This window comes from Cervus canadensis, chromosome 30 (assembly GCF_019320065.1).
Source record: "Cervus canadensis isolate Bull #8, Minnesota chromosome 30, ASM1932006v1, whole genome shotgun sequence".
Lineage (NCBI taxonomy): Eukaryota > Metazoa > Chordata > Mammalia > Artiodactyla > Cervidae > Cervus > Cervus canadensis.
The window spans coordinates 19,535,228-19,556,384 of record NC_057415.1 but is presented as its reverse complement, the minus strand read 5'-3'; the positions used below and the strand labels follow the sequence as shown (position 1 = coordinate 19,556,384).

Below are 21,157 nucleotides of genomic sequence, written 5' to 3'. Positions count from 1 at the left end.
AGTTGGGAATAATTAAAGAGTGATGATAAAAATTATTCTAGGATGATCAAATTACCTATACACAGATAAAGTGATATAAGAACCCACAGCATCTTAGATTCATAAAAAGGCCCAAAAGACCCATATGATATACACTATAAGAGAAAAGGAGTTTTAATTTTCTATTTTAAAGTAAATTTTCTGTTCTTCAGAAGACCTCTAAGACAGAAAGAAAGCCATAAAGCATCAATCCAACAAATCCAAGTAGAATTGTTCAAAATAGAAACCAGTAAACTAAATCTGGGTCCAGGGGACTCTGAAGGTAAGTTTATTAACCCATTCAAATATTCTTTCTTTCTATTCAAATAGACTTTCTTTTTTCTTGTTTAATCTATTAATAACTAAGAAAGGTGCTAAAAAAAAATCCAATTATGGTGGTGGATATGTCCTTTTTTCCTTAGAGTGACATGAATTTTTACACTGTATATTTCGAGGCTGTTTCTAACAGCATAAAAGTTCAGAATCATCATTCTACCAAGGAAATTTAAACTTTTGTCATTATCTAGTGACCTTCTTTATCTCTAATAATTACTATTCTGATAAAAATTTGTTTTAAAATCTGTCTCATTTGATATCAGTACAGTTTTACCAGCTTTACCAGCTTTGTTTTAGTCAGTATTAGATTGGTATATCTTTTTCTACTCAACTTTCAACATCCTTATGTTTTAGGTGTTTCTTTTGAGTAGCTTAGTGATAATTTAAGTCAGCTACTATTTGTATTCTAATTAAAGAATTTAGTACACTTGCATTCACCATGATAAGTAATAAATTTGAAAGTATTTCTACAATTGCATTTGGGGATACTTAGCCCTGTAGTTCTATTCTTTCTCCCACCATCCCCCTCTCCATTTTAACCCTGAGGGTTAAAAACTCTAGGGGTACCCAAAAATTTCGTGAGATTTACCTCCAAGAGCCTAACCAGCTTCTCAAAGTAAATACTGGAGAAAAATCCCCTCTCCCTTCTGACAGAGGAAGAGGAAAAGGAACCATTTTGAAATACCAGAGCACTCTGTCCTTAACAAAGTCTGCCTTCAGGGGAAACTAATTAACCAAAGCCTAACTGACCAGGAGGAAGGGAAATACCCAATTCCAGTCCATTCAGTCATCCAGTCCCACCTAAAGGGTCAAAAAAAAACACTGAGAAACACTTGTGAAGTTCACCTTTCAGACGCACAGGCTCACTAAAAGCGTAACACTTAATCACAGCACTCCCCCTCTCTGCAACTCCCAGCCCTACTGAGAAGCCTTTTAGTATCTTCTTGATGGCCCGACATAATGTAATGGGTAAAGGACCTACTGTAAATAGGCCAAGGTTGTTGTGTACTCATTGTCATTTGTTTCTAGGAATCTTTTGATTTCCCGTCTTATTTCTTCAGTAATCTCCTCTTATTTAGTAATGTATTATTTAATCTCCATGAGTGTGTTTTTTGCAGTTTCTTTCCTGAAAGAAAAGTTCAGTTCAGTTCAGTCCAGTCACTCAGTCATGTCCAACTCTTTGCAACCGCATGGACTGCAGCACGTGAGGCCTCTCTGTCCATCACCAACTCCCGGAGTTTACTCAAACTCATGTTCAATGAGTTGGCAATGACATCAAACCATCTCATCCTCTGTCGTCCCCTTCTCCTCCAACGTTCCATCTTTCCCAGCATCAGGGTCTTTTCCAATGAGTCAGCTCTTCGCATCAGGTGGCCAAAGTATTGGAGTTTCAGCTTCAACATCAGTCCTTCCAATGAACACCCAGGACTGATCTCCTTTAGGATGGACTGGTTAGATCTCCTTACAGCCCAAGGGACTCTCAAGAGTCTTCTCCAACACCACAGTTCAAAAGCATCAACTCTTTGGTGCTCAACTTTCTTTATAGTCCAACTCTCACGTCCATACATGACTACTGGAAAAACCATAACCTTGACTAGATGGACGTTTGTGGCAAAGTAATGTCTCTGCTTTTTAATATGCTGTCTAGGTTGGTCATAGCTTTCCTTCCAAGAAGTAAGCAGCTTTTAATTTCATGGCTGCAGTCACCATCTGCAGTGATTTTGGAGCCCAAAAAATAAAGTCTGCCACTGTTTCCACTGTTTCCCAATCTATTTGCCTGAGTTGATATCTAGTCTCACAGAGTTGTGGTCAGAGAAGACACCTGATATGATTTCAATTTTCTTAAATGTACTGAGGCTTGATATCTGTGGCCACGATGTGGTCTATCCTGGAGAATGTTCCATGTGCACTTGAGAAGAAAGTGTATTCTTTTGCATTTGGATGGAATATCCTGAAGATATTAATTAGGTTCATTTGGTCTAATGTTTAAGGTTTGTGTTTCCTTACTGATTTTCTATGTTGATGGTCTGTCCATTTGTGTAAGTGGGGTGTTTAAGTCCCCTACTATTATTGTGTCACCGTCAATTTCACCTCTTATGTCTGTTAGTGTTTGCCTTATGTACTGAGATGCTATGTTGGGTGCATAAATATTCACAACTGTTATGTCTTCTTCTTGGATTGTTCCCTTGATCATAATGTAGTTTCCTTCTTTATCTCTTGCAATATTCTTTAAAGTCTATTTTGTCTGAAATTAGAATTGTCACTCTGGCTTTCTTTTGGTTTCTATTTGCATGGAATATCCTTTTCCATCCTTTTACTTTCAGACTGCATGTGTCTCTGTCTGAAGTGGGTCTCTTGTAGGCAGTATATAAATGGGTCTTGTTTTTGTATCCATTCAACCAGTCTGTATTTTTGGTTGGTGTGTTTAATCTGTTTACATTTAAAGTAATTGTTGATACCTATGTTCCTATTGGCATTTTCTTAATTGTTTTGGGTTTGTTTTTGTGGGTCTTTCCTTTCACTTATGATTACTGCCTAAATAAGTTCCTTTAGTATTTGTTAAAGCTGGTCTAGTAGTGGAAAATTCTCTTAAACTTTTGTCTATAAAGCTTTTGATTCCTTCATCAATTTTGAATGAGACCCTTGTCGGGTATAGTAATCTTGGTTGTAGACTTTATTCTTTCAGTACTTCAAATATATCCTGCCATTCCCTTCTCGCCTGCAGTTTCTGCTGAAAGATCCACTGTTAATGGTATGGGTTTTCCCTTTATGTTTCTTGTTGCTTTTCCCTTGCTGCTTTTAATATTCTTTCTTTGTGTTTAATCTCTGTTAGCTTGATTAATATGTGTCTAGACATGTCTCTCCTTGGGTTTATCCTGTAAGTGACTCTGCACGGTGCTGGAGGGACTTTGAGGAGATACCCCACATCCAAGGACAGAGAAGCCCCACTAAGACGGTAGGCGCTGGAGTGGTGGCTGCGTAGTGCTGGAGAGGCAGCTACGTGGCACTAGAGCAACTTTGCGGAGATACCCCATGTCCAAGGGCAGAGAGTGAGGCTGCGCCATGACAGGCAGCCTAGACTAGGAGTAGGCCTGGCTTTCCAGGGTAACATGATTATCAGGCCACCTGGAGCCAGCCAATCAATATGCACCCAGTAAGGAAAAGGGAACCTATCAGGGGAAAGCTGAAAAGCCCACGATCGCCCAAGTTTGAAAAGCGCCCGCGAAGGTTTGAGCCAATAAGATTACTTTGCAAACATGTAACCAATCTGCTTAAGCCAGCTACCAACTGCTTATGCACACCTTATAAATTGGGTAACAGCTCAGGCTCAGAGCTTTCTGACCCTGCACCACTGCATTGGTTGCGGCAGTGAGCCCTGACTTGAGTCAGCGATATACTTCCCTTTTTTGCGAGTTGCATTGTCTTGGAAGCCTTCTCTCCTCCCGCTCGGGGATTCGGACATCGGGCATAACACAGCGAAGCCCCAGCAAGATGATAGGAGGGGTGAAATCACGTTTAGAATCAAACCCCATACCCACCAGAGATGCTATGAGGGCTCAAACAAACCTTGTGTGCACTAGGACCCAGAGATCCCACAGAGACTGAGACAGGTGTCTGAGCATCTCCTGGGGACGTACGGGTCAGCAGTGGACTGCTGCAGGGGCAGGGGCTCTGGGTGCAGTAGACCAAGGTACAGCATAAGCCCTCTTGGAGGAGGTTGCCATTAACCCCATCGTAGAGCCACCAGAACTTACACAGGATTGAGGAAACAGACTCTGGGAGGGCACAAACAGAACCTTGAGCACAGCAGGACCCAGGAGAAAGGAGCAGTGACTCCACAAGAGACTGATCCAGACTTGCCCATAAGTGTCCACGAGTCTCCAGTGGAGGCGTGGGCTGGCGGTGGCCTGCTTCAGGGTGGGAGGCACTCAGTGCAGCAGTACATCCATGGGACCTTTTGAAAGAGGTCCCCATTATCTTCATTACCTCCACCACAGTATGGCCTCAGGTCAAATAACAGGGAGGGAACACATCCCTGCCCATCAACAGAAAGTTAAATTAAAGATTTACTGAGCATGGCCCTGCCCATCAGAACAAGACCCAGTTTTCTCCTTTGTCAGTCTCTCCCATCAGGAAGCTTCCATAAGCCTCTTATCCTTCTCCATCAGAGGGCAGACAGAATGATAACCACAATCACAGAAAACTAACCAATCTGATCACATGGACACAGCCTTTTCTGTCTCAATGAAACGATGAGTCATGCAGTGTAGGGCTAGCCAAGACAGAGAGGTCATGGTGGAGCGTTCTGACAAAATGTGGTCCACTGGAGAAGGGAATGGCAAACCACTGCAGTATTCTTGCCTTCAGAACTCCATGGACAGTATGAAAAGGCAAAAGATAGGACACTGAAAGATGAACTCCCCAGGTTGGTAGGTGCCCAATATGCTACTGGAGATCAGTGGAGAAATAACCCCAGAAAGAATGAAGAGATGGAGCCAAAGCAAAAACAACACCCAGTTGTGGATGTGACTGGTGAGGGAAGTGAAGTCCAATGATGTAAAGAGCAAGACTGCACAGGAACCTGGAATGTTAGGTCCATGAAATTAAAGCAAATTGGAAGTGATCAAACAGGAGATGGCAAGAGTGAACATCGACACTCTAGGAATCGGTGAACTAAAATGGACTGGAATGGGTGAATTTAACTCAGATGACCATTATATCTACTACTGTGGGCAAGAATCCCTTAGAAGAAATGGAGTAGTCATCATAGTCAACAAGAGAGTCAGAAATGCAATACTTGGATACAATCTCAGAAATAACAGAATAATCTCTGTTTGTTTCCAAGGAAAACCATTCTATATCACAGTAATCCAAGTCTATGCCCCGACCAGCAACGCTGAAGAAGCTGAAGTTGAACGGTTCTATTAAGAGATACAAGACCTTCTAGAACTAACACCCAAAAAAGATGTCCTTTTCATCATAGGGGACTGGAATGCAAAAGTAGGAAGCCAAGAAACACCTCGAGTTAAGAGGCAAATTTGGCCTTGGAGTATAGAATGAAGCAGGGCAAAAGCTAATAGAGTTTTGCCGAGAGAACATACTGGTCATAGCAAACACCTTCTTCCAACAACAGAAGAGAAGACTCTACACATGGACATCACCAGATGGTCAATACTGAAATCAGATTAATTATATTCTTTGCAGCCAAAGATGGAGAAGCTCTATGTAGTCAGCAAAAACAACACTGGGAGCTGACTGTGGCTCAGATCATGAACTCCTTATTGGCCAGATTCAGATATAAATTGAAGAAAGTAAGGAAAACCACTAGACCATTCAAGTACGACCTAAATCAAATCCCTTATGATTATACAGTGGAAGTGACAAACAGAATCAAGGGATTAGATGTGAAAAGACAGAGTGCCTGAAGAACTATGGACGGAGGTTCATGACACTGTACAGGAGGCAGGGATCAAGACCATCCCCAAGAAAAAGAAATGCAAAAAGGCAAAATGGTTGTCTGAGGAGGCCTTACAAATAGCTGTGAAAAGAAGAGAAGCAAAAGGCAAAGGAGAAAAAGAGAAAAGGCAAAGGAGAAAAGGAAAGATACACTCATCTGAATGCAGAATTCCAAAGAATAGCAAGGAGAGATAAGAAAGCCTTCCTCAGTGTTCAATGTAAAGAAATAGAAAAAAACAACAGAATGGGAAAGAATAGAGATCTCTTCAAGAAAATCAGAGATACCAAGGGAACATTTCATGCAAAGATAGGCACAATAAAGGACCAGAAATGGTATGGACCTAACATAAGCAGGAAATGGCAACCCACTCCAGTATTCTTGTCTGGAAAACTCCATGGACTGAGGAGCCTGGTAGGTTACAGTCCATGGGGTTGCAAAGAATCAGACAGGACTGAGTGGCTTCACTTCACTAACAGAAGCAGAAGATATTAAGAAGAGTAAGAAGAGGTGGCAAGAATACACAGAAGAACTATACAAAAAATATCTTAATGACCCAGATAACCACAATGGTGTGATCACTCACCTAGAGCCAGACATCCTGGTATGTGAAGTCAAGTGGGCCTTAGGAAGCATCACTACGAACAAAGCTAGTGGAGGTGATGGAATTCCAGTTGAGCTATTTCAAATCCTGAAAGATGATGTTGTGGAAGTGCTGCACTCAATATGTCAGCAAATTTGGAAAACAGCAGTGGCCACAGGACTGGAAAAGGTCCGTTTTCATTCCAATCCCAAAGAAAGGCAATGCCAAAGAATGTTCAAACTACCCCACAATTGCACTCATATCACACGCTAGCAAAGTAATGCTCAAAATTCTCCAAGTCAGGCTTTAACAGCACGTGAACTATGAACTTCCGTAAGTTCAAGCTGGTTTTAGAAAAGGCAGAGGAACCAGAGATCAAATTCCCAACATCCATTGGATCATTGAAAATTCAAGAGAGTTCCAGAAAAACATCTACTTCTGCTTTATTGACTAAGCCAAAGCCTTTAACTGTGTGGATCACAAGAAACTATGGAAAATTCTTCAAGAGATGGGAATACCAGACCACCTTACCTGCCTCCTGAGAAACCTGTATGCAGGTCAGGAAGCCACAGTTAGAACTGGACATGGAACAACAGACTGGTTCCAAATCGAGAAAGGAGTACATCAAGGCTGTATATTGTCACCCTGCTTATTTAACTTATATGAAGAGTACATCATGAGAATTGTGAATAACAATTACTGAAATTGAATAACAACTACTGACATTAAAAATACTCTAGAAGGAACCAATAGTAGAATAACTAAGGCAGAAGAATGGGTAAGTGAGCTGGAGGATAGAATGGCTGAAATAACTTCTGAAGAGCAGAATAAAGGAAAAAGAATGAAAAGGATTGAGGATAGCCTCAGAGAGTTTTGGGACAATATGAAACCCACCAACATTCAAGTTATAGGGGTCCCAGAGGAAAAAGAAAAAAAGAAAGCACTGAGAAAAGTTTTTTAAGAGATTGTAGGCAGGTGTATTCTTTACCACTGAGCCTTTACCAGGGAAGTTCCACAGTAAGAAGCTATAAAACAATAATTAAATTTAACCCAAAGCAGAGAAAATAAAATAATAAAAAAAATTAATGACACAGAAAAGAAAAAAAGAAACAATGAAAGCAAGCCAGCTATTTCAAAGGATCTAGAAAAGTAAAATGTTTTACCAGAAGTTTTGAAAAAAGATACAGATAATAAATATCAAAAATGAAAGAGGAACCATCACTATAGATTCAAAAGACATTAAGAGGATAATAAGGGAATATCCCCTTCACAGATCACTGCCTTGTTGTGGCGAAGATGCTTGCATAATTTGATGAAGCTATGAGCTGTGCCATGTAGAGCCACCCAAGACAGACGGGTCATAGTGGAGAGTTCTGACAAAACAAGATCCACTGGAGGAGGGAATAGCAAACCACCCCAGCATATCTGCCGTGAGAACCTCATGAATGTATAAAAGGACACAACATGACACTGAAAGATGAGTCCCTGAGATCTGAAGGTGTCCAATATGCTACTTGGGAAGAGCAGAGGACAACTACTAATAGCCTCAGAAAGGATGAAGCAGCTGGACCAATGCAGAAATGGTGCTCAGTTTTGCATGTGCCTGCTGATGAAAGTAAAATCCAATGCTGCAAAGAACAGGATTGCACAGGAACCTGGAATGTCAGGTTCCTGTAATCAAGGTAAACTGGAATGTGGTCAAGCACAAGATGATAAGAATAAACATCTACATCTTAGGAACCAGTGAACTAAAATGGACGGGAGTGGGCGAATTTAATTCAGATGACCATTATATCTACTACTGCGGGCTAGAGCCCCATAAAAGAAATGGAGTTGCCCTTATAATCAACAAGAGAGTCCAAAATGCAGTACTCGGGTGCAGCCTCTAAAAGGACATAGTGATCTTGATTCGTTTTCAAGGCAAGCAATTCAATATCAGAGTAATTCAAGTCTACGCTCCTACCACCGATGCCAAAGAAGCTGAGGTTGATCAGTTCTATGAAGACCTAGAAGACCTCCTAGAACTAACACCCAAAAAAAGATATTCTGCTCATCACTGGAGATTAGAATGCAAAAGTAGGAAGCCAAGAGACACCTGGAGTAACAGGCAAGCTTGACCTTGGAGAACAAAACTAAGTAGGACAAAGGCTAACTGAATTCTGCCAGGAGGATGCATTGATCATAGCAAATACCCTTCTCAACAACACAAGAGATGAATTTACACATGGACATCACCAAATAGCCAATACCAAAATCAAACTGATTATACATTCAATGTAGCCGAAGATAGAGAAGCTGTACACAGTCAGCAAAAACAAGACCTAGAGTGGACTGTGGCTCAGATCATCAGCTTCTTATAGCAAAATTCAGGCTGAAACTACAGAAAGTGGGGGAAAACACTAGGCCAGCCAGGTATGACTTAAATCAGATCCCCTATGATTCTGCAATGGAGGTAACAAATAGATTCAAGGGATTAGATCTGGTAGACAAAGTGCCTGAAGAACTACAGATGGATAATATTGTACAATAATAGTGTACAGAAGGCAGCAAACAAAACCATCCTGAAGAAAAATAAAAGCAAGAGGGTAAAGTGGTTATCTGAGAGGACCCTGAAAACAGCTGAAGAAAGAAGAGAAGTGAAGAGAAAGGGAGAAAGGGAAAGTATACCCAATCAAATGTAGAATTCCAAAAACAGCACAAAGGGACAAGAAGGCCTTCTTCAATGAACAGTGTATAAAACTGGAAGACAACAGAAGGGGAAGAACTACAGGAAAATTGGAGATATCAAGGGAACATTTTAACCAAAGATGAACACAACACAGGACATAAACAGTAGAGACCTAGTAGACGGTGGAGATCAAGAAGAGATGGAAAGAATACATGGAAGAATGGTATAAAAAAGATCCAAATGAACCAGATTTCTACAGTGGTGTGGTCAGCCACCCAGAGCCACACATTCTGGAGAGCAAAGTCCAGTGGGCCTTAGGAGCACTGCTATAAAGTGCTAGTGAATGTGAAAGAATTACAGTACAGCTATTCAAAACCCTAAAGGATGATCCCATCAAGGTGGTGCATTCATTATGTCAACAAATCTGGAAGACCCACCAGTGGCCACAGGATTGTAAAAGGTCAATCCTTACGCCAATTCCCAAGAACAGTAGTACTAAAGAATGTGCTAATCATCAGACAATTGCACTCATCTCCCATGCTAGTAAGGTCATACTTAAAATATTTCATGCTGGGCTTTAGCATTATCCGAACCAAGAAGTTGCAGATATCCGCTGGGTTTAGAAAAGGAAGAGGAACCAGAGAGTAAATTGCCAACATTCGCTGGATCACAGAGAAAGTTTGGGAATTCCAAAGAGACATCTACCTCTGTTTCATCGATTAGGCCAAAGCCTTTCACTGTATGGATCATAATAAACTGTGGAAAGCTCTTAAAGAGACAGGAATAACAAACTATCTTACCTGTCTCCTGAGAAACCTGTATATGGGTCAAGAAGCCATGGTCAGAACCCTGTATGAAACAATTAATTGGTTCAAGATTGAGAAAGGAGTATGACCAGGTGTCACCCTGTTTGTTTAATCTACAGCTGAGCACATGATGAGAAATGCCGGGCTGGATGAGTTACAAGCTGGAATCAAGATAGGCGGCAGAAACATCAACAATTTCAGATGAGCGGATGATACCACTCTAATGGCAGAAAGTGAGGAGGAACTAAAAGAGCCTCTTGATGAGGGTGAAGGAGGAGAGTCAAAGAGCCAACTTAATACTAAACATTAAAAAAACTACAATCATGGTATCCAGCCCCATGACTTCATGGCAAATAGAGGGGGAAAAGGTGGAAGTAGTGTCAGATTTCCTCTTTTGGGGCTCTAAAATCACTGTGGATGGTGACTGCAGCCATGAAATCAGAAGATGTTTGCTTCTTGACAGGAAAGCTATGACAAACCTAGACAGTGTGTTGAAAAGCAGAGATATTACTCTGCCAACAAAGGTCTGTATAGTCAAGGCAATGATCTTGCCAGTGGTCACATAGGGTTCTGAGAGCTGGACCATAAAGAAGGCAGAGTGCCAAAGAATTGATGCCTCTGAACTATGGTGCTGGAGAAGACTCCTGAGAGTCCCTTGGACAGTAAGGAGATCAAACCAGTCAATCTTAAGGGAAATCAACCCTGAATATTCATAGGAAGGACTGATGCTGAAGCTGAACTCTAATACTTTGGTCATCTAATGTGAACAACTGACTCACTGGAAAAGTCCCTGATGCTGGGAAAGGCTGAGGACAGAAGAGGGTGTCAGAGAATCAGATGGCTGGATGGAATCACTGATGCAATGGACATGAACTTGGGGAAACTTTGGGAGATGGTAAAGGACAGAGGCCTGGTGTGCTGCAGTCCATGGGGCTGCAAAGACTCAGACACAACTGGGAGACTGAATAACAACAACAAAAGTAATATTATAAGCAACTTTATGCCAATGAAACTTGGATAAAACAGATAATTTCCTTAAAAGACACAATTTATCAAAACTTAAAAAGAAATGGATAACTTGAACAGTCCTATATCTACTAAAGAAACTAAATTCACATTTAAAAATCTTCCCACAAAGAAAACTCTCAGACCATATGGCTTTGCTGGTGCATTTTACTGAACAACAAAGAAATACAAACAAAGGAAGAACACAAGTTCTTCCGATAAAACAGAAGAAACAAATTGGAATATTTGCCAATTCATTTTGAGACCAGCAACACCTTACCACCAAGAGAGACTGGAATATTACAAGAAAAGAAAGCTACAAAGTAGCTTTCCTTATGAACAAAGCTGCAAAATTCATTAAAATTTTGGCAAATCAAATCCAGCAATATGTAAAAACATTAATACATCATGATCAAGAAGGATGTGTTCCAGGACTACAAGTCTGTTTCATATTTGAAAATCAATCAATTCACCATATTAAAAGAAAGAAAAACTATATAATCATCAAAATAGATGCAAAAACAAAAAAAGATTTGATAAAATTCAACAGTTCATGACTTGAAAAACAATAAAACAAAACAAACCAAAAAAAACAGCAATAAAACCTTCCCCCTAACATTCTCACCACTTGTACTCAACACTAAAAAAGGTCCTAACTGATGTAATAAGAATCAAACAAAAGGTCAACATAGTGGAAAGGAAGAAGTAAAACTTTCTTTACAGATTACTTGAATATCTACAGAGACAATCCCAAAGAATCTACAAAAAGAGATTCCTAGAACCAAAAAGTGAGTTTAATATGGCTACAAGATACAAAGTCAATATATAAAAGTCAATTATATTTCCATACACTAGCAATAAAAATTAAGAGTCTAAATTATGAAAGGTCACTTTACAGTACCATCAAAAATATGCAATATTTAGGAATAAGTTTAGCCAAACAATTTCAAGACACAGAAATTGAGACAGTGAAAAGCACAGTCTGGGTATAACTCACACTCAGATGGTCAACTGATTTTTTTTAGAAAGGTACTAAAATAACTCAATGGACAAAGAGTTAGTCTTCAATAAATGGTGCTGAAAGAATTGGATATACATAAAAACCCTAGTGTATAATAAAAACATATTCAGTCTTTGTCATGAGATCCTAGTACAGAGCTCTTAAAACCCTTGGAATTTCCTGAATGACAGAAGTATTTTCTATCTATTTTTATTCATACTGAGCCCCTCTCAACCATACCAGAGCTCATGTTAATGAGATAACTATTGGAAAGCCCCTTAAAAGTTTTAGGATGGAGGTTGGTCATGATTACAGGTTAGAACTTTTTATCCCTACCCTTCAACCTCCGGAGAGGGTAGAGGAACCAGACATTGAGTTCAATCACTAATGGCCAATTATTTAATCAACTGTGGCTGTGTAATGAAATCTCCACAAAACCCATTAACAACTGGGTTTAAAAGCCTCCAGGTTGTTGAACACATGTTAGAGAGAGCATCATGCCCAAGAGGGCATGGAAGCTCCTTAACACCCTCCAGTCCAATCTTGCCCTATGCATTCTACCATTTTGCCTGTTCCTGAGTAGTAGCCTTTATAATAAACCAGTAGTAATAAGTAAAGCAATTTCTTGAGTTCTTTGAGTCAGTCTAGCAAATCCTACCCTGACATGATATGCGGTGGGGAGGGGAGGACTTGTACACCAATTCACTACGTCTCTGACACCAAGTGGATGTCAAACAATTCAACTTAATTCTAATGCTAACTCCCTAAATCAGCACAGACCATACTGTTAAAGGTTCAGTCCCATAAAACTGCTTTCACTTTACATGCCAGTCATAAGTACTGGAGATTAACCATACTTCTAACCAATCACCTACAAAGTCAGGAGTTCCCCACAAATTCCTCATCAGATTCAAAAATTCATCAGAAAAACTCACAAAACTTACATTTGTTGTTGTTGTTCTTTAGATGCTAAGTCATACCCAACTCTTTTGCAACCCCATGAACTATATAGTCCTCCAGGTTCCTCTGTCCATGTGATTTCCCAGGCAAGAATACTGGACTGAGTTGCCATGTCCTTCTCCAAGGGATCTTCCCAACCCAGGGATTGAATCCACATGTCCTGCATTGGCAGGCAGATTCTTACCAGTTTATTATTAAAATACAACTCAGGAACAGCCAAATGGAAGAGATATATAGATAAGGTACAGGAGAGGAGGGGCACAAAGGTTTCACCCTCCAACATTTCCATGAGTTCACCAACCTGGAAATTCTCCCAAACCTCATTGTTTATAGGTTTTTATGGAGTTTTCACTACCTGAACAATATATTAAATCTCTGGCCAGTGGTGATAGAACTCAATTTCCGGCTCCTCTGCCTTCTTGAAGTTGGAGAACTGAGGCTGAGAGTTCTAATCCCCTAATCACATACAGAAGATACTCTTACTATAATATGAAGGACATCTCCAAGATTTTAGGAACTCTGTCCCAGGAACCCAAGGCAGATATCAAGGACATATTTTATTTTGATCACATTACCTAAATTCACACCTTGCAACAAAAATTAAGGATGTGTCATAGGCTTAAATATAAAACATAGTAACTAAAAACTTTCTGGAAGAAAACACAGCATGAGAAACTCTCTGTGACTCTGAAGTAGGACAAGATTTCTTAGTTCACAAAACTGAAAAAAAGAAAACAAATTGAGTAACTGGACATCAACGAAAAATTTGTGTTCTTCAAAACATATTGTTAAGAAAAAGACAAGCCAAAGAGCAGGAAGAAATACTTTAAAAACAAGTATCAGCAAAAGGTCTTATGTCAACAATATATTAAAAACCCTATAACTCAATACAGTTTTTATTAAAACATGGGCAAAAGACCTAAATACACTTCTCCAAAAAAACACATAAAGGTGACAAAAAAGCAAGAGAAGAGGTACTCAAAATCATTATTCATTAGAGAAATGATATCTAAAACAATTACACACAACTGCACACCAATTAGTATGTCTAAAATTCAAGACTGACAATATCAAGTGTTGGCAAGGATGCAGAAGACCTAGAAGGCTCACACACTGCTGTCAGGAATGCAAAATGGCTAGAAAACAGTAGCAATTTCTTATAAAACAAAATGTATAGTTATTATAAACCCAACAATTCCACTCCTTAGTATTTATAAAAGAGAAATGAAAACATGTTCACAAAATGATTCATATGTGACTGTTCATGGAAGTGGTATTTATAAAAGCCAAAATACTGGAAAAACCCAAATGACCATTAACTGCTAAACAGATAAACAATTCACAGTGTATCAATGCAATGGACTATTCAACATATAAAATGAATACTCAACAATATAATGAAAATCATACTCAACAGTAAAGTGAAACTATTGAAACATATATCATGGGTGAGCCTCAAAGCATTATGCTAAGTGAACGAAACCACACAGAAAGGCCACCTACAGAAGGATCCCATCTGTAAGACATTCTAGAAGAGGAACAACTATGGTAAGAGTAACAGGCTCAGTGTTTTAAGGGGGTCACAGTAGGAGAAAGGACTGACTACAAATGTACATAAGAATGATTTTTAACAGCACCACCCAGCAGGAAGCTGGCACCAGCCCTAGGACAACCTGACCCTGAAGCCAGCTGCCCAGAACCCAGCCCTAACCATGAGTGACCTACAGCCTCTATGTAAGGCGGAGCCTGGCAGTCAACGTGGCCAGAGGCCAGCACCACTCACCAGCAAGGTAGTTAGCCCTGCCACAACCAAAGGGTTCACTCAGCCCACTTAGGGGGCATCCCAAGAGCATACAGCTTTGGTAACCAGAGAGGTGCGTGCTGACGGACCCCACAGGACATTGCCTACATGAGGCTAGTTATCCAAAATTGGGGAATGTAACCAAGCTACCCAAGTGTTAAGTCACTCAGTCGTGTCTGACTCTCTGCAACCCTACGGACTGTAGCCTGCCGCCTGCCATCAACCTAATACATAGAAATAAAAAGAGAACTGGGAAAAATGAGGCAACAAAGGAATATGTTTCAAAGAAACAAGACGCCAGAAGAATTAAGTGAAGAGGTAAGCAAACTCTCTGATAGAGAGTTCAAGATAAAGATCATAATTCAGGATTTCTTTCAAGGTTCAGTGAATAAGAATCTGCCTGGCAACGCAAGGTACATGGGTTAGTTGATCTCTGGTCCAGAAAGATTCCACATGCCACAGAGCAACTAAGCCCACGTAATACAACTACTGAGCCTGCACCCTAGAGCCCACAAACTATTAACTACTGAGCCTGCACACCGCAACTACTGAGTCCATGCGCTAGAGCCTAGGAGCTTCAACTATTAAACCCGCACGGCTACAGCCAGTGCCCTGCAACGAGAGAAGCCACTGCAATGAGGAGCCAAAGCACCGGAAGAAAGAGTAGCCCCCGCTCGCCATAACTAGAGAAAAACCTGCATGTACCAACAAAGACCCAGTGCAGCCAAAAATAAAAAACGAAAAAAAATGTTTTAAAAAGATGTTCGATGAACTGAGGAGAGTACATGTAAAGCACTTTACTGTCATTGTTTGCAGATGACATGGTTCTCTATATAGAAAGTCCTAAAGACACCATCAAAAAACTATTAGAACTCATCACTCAAGTTAGTAAAGTTGCAGGGTACAATTAGTATACTGAAATCTGTTTCCTTTCCATAAACCAGCAACAAACTAACAGAAAGAGAAGTTAAGGAAATAATCCCATGTATAACTGCAGCAAAAATATCTAGAAATAAATTTACCAAGGAGGTAAAAGATCTATACTCAGAAAACTACAAGAAACTGAAGACAACACCAACAAATGGAAAGATACACTGCACTCATGGATTTGAAGAATATTGTTAAAATGATCATACTACTCAAGGCCATCTCTAGACTCAGTGCAGTCCCTACCAAAATACCCATAGCATTTGAACCAGAACAAGTAATTCTATAACTCGTATGGAAACACAAAAGACCCCAAATAGCCAAAACAACCTTGAGAAAGAATAGAGTTGGAGGTATTACACACTCTGATTTCAAACTATCTTACAAAGTTACAGTAATCAAAACAATATGCTAACTGCCCAAAAAACAAAAATACTAATAAATTAATGGAACAAAACAGATAGCACAGAAATAAACCCATATTTTTGTTGGCAACTAATCTACAACAAAGAAGAAAAGAATATACAACAGAGGAATAAATGGTGTTAAGAAAACAAGACAGTAAATGCAAAAGAATCAAACTGGGTTATATTCTCACGCCATATACAAAAATAAACTCAAAATGAATTAAAGACTAAATATAAAACTTGAAACCAAAAAACTAGAAGAAAACTTAAACTTCAGGCAGTATGATCTTAGACACTGGTCTTAGCAATATATTTTTGGATATGTTTCCTCAGGTAACAGAAACAAAAATGAATATAAACAAATGATACTATATCAAACTAAAAAGCTTTGCACATTGAAGGAAACTATCAACAAAACAATTGGGAAAACACATTTGCAAATTATATTATCTGATAAGGGATTAATACCCAAAGTAAACAAAGTACTCATACAACTCAGCATCAAAAACAAATACTCTGATTAAAAAAGGGGCAGAGGACCTGAATAGACATTTTTCCAAAGAAGATACACAGATGGCACACAGACAGGTAAAATCACTAATCATTATGAAATATAAATAAAAATCACCATGAAATATTACCTCCTACCTCTCAGAATGGCTATTAAAAAAAAAAAACAAATTACAAGTGTTGATAAGAATGTGGAGAAAAGAGCACTGTTCACGGTGCACTACTGGTGGGAATACAAATTCATACAACCACTATGGAGAAGAGTATGGGCATTCCTCAAAAAACTAAAAACAGAACTACCCTATGACCCAGCAATTTCCCTCCTTGGGATCTTTCCAAAGAAAAGTGTAGAAATCGTCATTCATATTTTTAAATACATAGACTTGTATATTTTTCCTTTGCAAAAAAAAAAAGAAAACTAAAACACTAATTCAAAAAGGTATATGCATCCATATGTTCAATGCAGCATTATTTACAATCGCCAACATATGGAAGCAACCTAAGTGTCCACTGATAGATGAATGGATAACAAAAATGCGGTGTATATACATATATGGTCAGCAGAATATTACTCAGCCATAAAAAGGAAAAAAACTCTTGCCATTTGCAAGAATGTGGATGGACATAGAGGGCATTATGCCAAGTGAAATAAGTTAGACAAAGAAAGACAAATATTCTAAGATTTTACTTACATCTGTAAATTGTAAAACAAATTTACTTATAAATATAATGTACTTGTAAATATACTTGTAAATTTACTTGCAAATATAATTTACTTACATTTGTAGAATTTGTAAAACAAAACAAATAAACAAACATAACCAAACAAAAATAAGAGTCACAGACAGAGAACAAACCAGTGGTTGCCAAAAGGGACAGGGCAGGAAGAGGAATGAAATAGATGAGGGAGATTAAGAGGCATGAGCTTCCATTTACAAAAGATGTGAGTCACAGGGATGAAATGTACAGCATGGAGAATTCAGTCAGTAATATTTAATAACTGCATGGTGACAGATGGTAACTAGACTTCTCCTAGCGATCATTTTGTAATGTATGGAAAGCATGAACCATCATGCTGTGCTCCTGGACTTAACATAGTAATACAAGTCAGTCACACTTCAATTAAAAATCAAAAAAGAAAGCTTAATGTTGTATATCACAACTGTCCTCATGGTTTAAACACCTATCAAAACGGACATGTGTACTTAAAACAGGTACATTTTATTGCAAGTAATGCCTACGTCTATAACACAGGTTTTTTACTTCCAAAAAAGAACCCAACACAGAATTAATACAAACTTGTATCCTTTCACTTTACTTATCAAACTCTCTAAGGCACTAACATTTAAATTAACAAATATAACTTAACTTGAGATTCTAAACAATACTGAATAGATAACGTCATTAGTCAGAGGACTCCACATATCTAACTGTCAGGACATCTACATCCATTTGAACAATACATCACTCAATAAAGCACGCTGACAATTTTAGTGACAAGTTTTTAGTCAGAACGTAATTTACTAGAACTCAAAAGCAGAAGCAAAAGTACCTTTACTTTAAAAAAAAACAAAACCATACTCGTATAATTCAGTGAATCACTCAATTTAGAGTTCTACATACAGGGATCAATTACCAAGAATTGTTTATAATCTATTTCAGGAATTTCAAGACAAAAAAAAACCCCTCAGATTCAGTAATTTCTCATAAAATTTTTATGATAAAAACAATACATACATACTTTGCTACCTAGTGTTAGAACACTAAAAGAGCAAGAAAATGAACAGATGAGTAGGAGTAAACTTTTACATCCAATACAATAGCCTAGTTAAAAGGTCTTTCTCATAATTTCATTACAGATAATGTTAAAATTTTGACTCAAACATTATGAAACAGTAAAATTATTTCAGTTTTTTTGGTATGTGTGTTTCTGTGCATGTAAGAAACAAGATAAAATTAGTCAGTACTTCACAATGAACTCTAACTATCAAAACGGTATTTCTCAGTATTCTATGAAAAATATATGCAAGTCATAAACCCAGAAGCAATGCTCAAATCCACAAGAAAGAAAACATAACACTGATTCCCAACCTAGAGTCATGCTGCGGATATGGCATAGTATCTGAAAGCATGTGTAAAAAACATTTACGGTCATAATGGCCATGATATACATTTTTGTGCTCTAGATTTCACTGCGGTTAATCAGAGAAAATTCATTTAACTACATTACTGTAATCAGAATGCCGTTATGACATTACACATATTCTCAGTCACCATAGGTGACTGTATAAGTGCAAGAAATTTTAAGAACTTAGAGACCTCATACCTCAAAAGATTAAAAATCACTGATTTAGTAAAAACCCTACCCTAGGAGTCAGAAGTAATTCCAGCAAAGCCACCACCTTTAAACAGGCACTTAGGTTTACACAGGTTATATTAAATGAAAGCATCTGAACTATGACATAAGGTTTTTACACTCTGAAATTTTTCCTCTCAAATGTCGCAACAATCATTCAGAAATTCAATTAATGTTATGATTTTAGTTACCAAAACTAGAAAATACACTAAATACATTTGCTAATTTTTTCAAAATTATTTTGTGTATATTCACTTAATACAACTTAATATACTTATTACAGAAAGCTGAACCACATCTGCAGACACAGTTTACACAGGTGCAGTCATAATGGGAATATCATTTTACAGTAGCTATCTCTTATAACATGTATTTTTCGCACTATAACATAGTCTTTATACTATCATTCTAAATTGTTCCTTAACATTCTACTGTGTGCATGTGTATATGTCTGTATATTTGTATATATCTGTATAATGAAAAACTGGAAGGATAAAAAAGAAAATTAAAATTGCTATTTTTATTAGGAAAAGAATGGAATGGGTAAGAATGGGATTTCTCTTTGTATACTTTTTCAAACATTTTGTACACATTTCATACATTTGACATACTACTTATTATTTAAACTAAAATTTCCTTTAAAAATGTTAAGGCAAGTAAAATATAATTTTTGCTTCTAAATAACAGATTTAAATGAAAAGTCAGAAATCAATCAGTGCAACCTCCAGTGCATGTAGGGATCACTTTTTTTTTTAATATCTAAACTTTTTTATTTTATATTGGGGTATAGCCAATTAACAAAGTTGTGGTAGTTTCAGGTGAACAAGAAAGGGACTCGGCCATACATATACATGTATCCATTCTCCCCCAAACCACCAGAATCACTTTAATAATGCTTAATTACCTGTTCCTCTAGTATATTAGGAAAAGGACACAGAAAAAAGAACCAAAGGCAAGAGCCAGAGATGCTGTCAGTGAATAGGAGAGTAGTCTGAGATAATTTCAGAGAAACTGCTCACAACCCAATAATCCTTGAAAAAAAAATCAGTGAATCACAGCACACTTTAAAAGCTAATTGGTGGTGGTGGTGGTTTAGTCACTAAGTGATGTCTGACTCTTGCGACCCCATGGACTGTGGCCTGCCAGGCTCCTCTGTCCATGGGATTCTCTAAGCAAGAATCCTAGAGTGGGCTGCCATTTACTTCTCCAAAAGGCTGATTAAATTCAGCAAGTACATGGTGAGTCTCTATTATGTACTGTGATGTGAGAATACATAAGAAGATTTTCAAGGAAGAAAAAGAGAAGTTACCATCCTCAAGAAATTTGAAGCAAGATCACTTCATAAGCTTTAAGTTTCTGGAAATGAACAAAATGCCACTAGAACACAGATGTACAGAGAAGAGAAACCTTTGTGGGGGCAGAAAGGGAAGAGGTAAAATGAGTAACTTTAGGGAATGGGGAGCTAAGAGAATAACCAATAAATGAGTACACTATTTGTGAGGATTTTTCTTTTGAAGATGACTACTTCAGAATAAAAGTTAACACTCTAATTATGTGAAAGACTGTATTCTTCAACAAGAATGAATAAATGAGGTCTGATTAAAATTAATATTTTTATACTACTATTTTCATAGGCTATAAGTTTAAATATTCTTTTTAGGTATGTAAAGAGCTTTTGTGTATCTAAACTTACAATACACTTAATGTGTACACAGTAATAAAGACAGACCTACTAAACTGCCTGTTTCAAATATATGTAAGAAAAGAAAACCTTTCAAAGAAATTTGGAAGAATGGTTTTATTATATATACTGTTACTAAAACAATTTGCCCTAATTTTTCTATAATTCAAACTTTTTTTGGACAAAATATAATAACAAGTCTTATGAGTTAAAATATAGGAAAAACTATCCTGATCACACAAAAGCACACAGAACAAAGAGAGTAGATTTAATAAACCCTTGGGAAAAAGTATTCAAGGTTAATATGTTAATCTGGTAGAGCATTTGGTATATTACTTAATACATCCCCCCAAAAATGGAAATCTATAGAAGATAGCTATAAATGGTATGAAAGCACTAAAGCTTTTTCCAAATATTGATAATGTGGAGACACAAAACAAATGGACAGCAAAGGAATAGATAAAAAGAATTCTACCAGTAATTATAGTGTTATAAATACAAATCCCATCACCAACAGAAAGAAAGTAACGCGAGTTATGATCAACCCTTCTTTCTGAAGTATTGTTCTGCCACTACTACGATCATGCCCCAAGAGTCATATAACTGGGCTTTCCTGAAAAGCCCCAAAACTGCTCAGTATCTTC

The 21,157-nt window shown here is 38.0% G+C and overlaps 1 protein-coding gene across 4 annotated transcripts in view; it reads right to left on the bottom strand.

Annotated features, from left to right (window-relative positions):
- The window catches only part of AUH (AU RNA binding methylglutaconyl-CoA hydratase), a 192,935-nt gene that overhangs the window by 150,951 nt on the left and 20,827 nt on the right, over window positions 1–21,157 (bottom strand). The window lies entirely within an intron of this gene.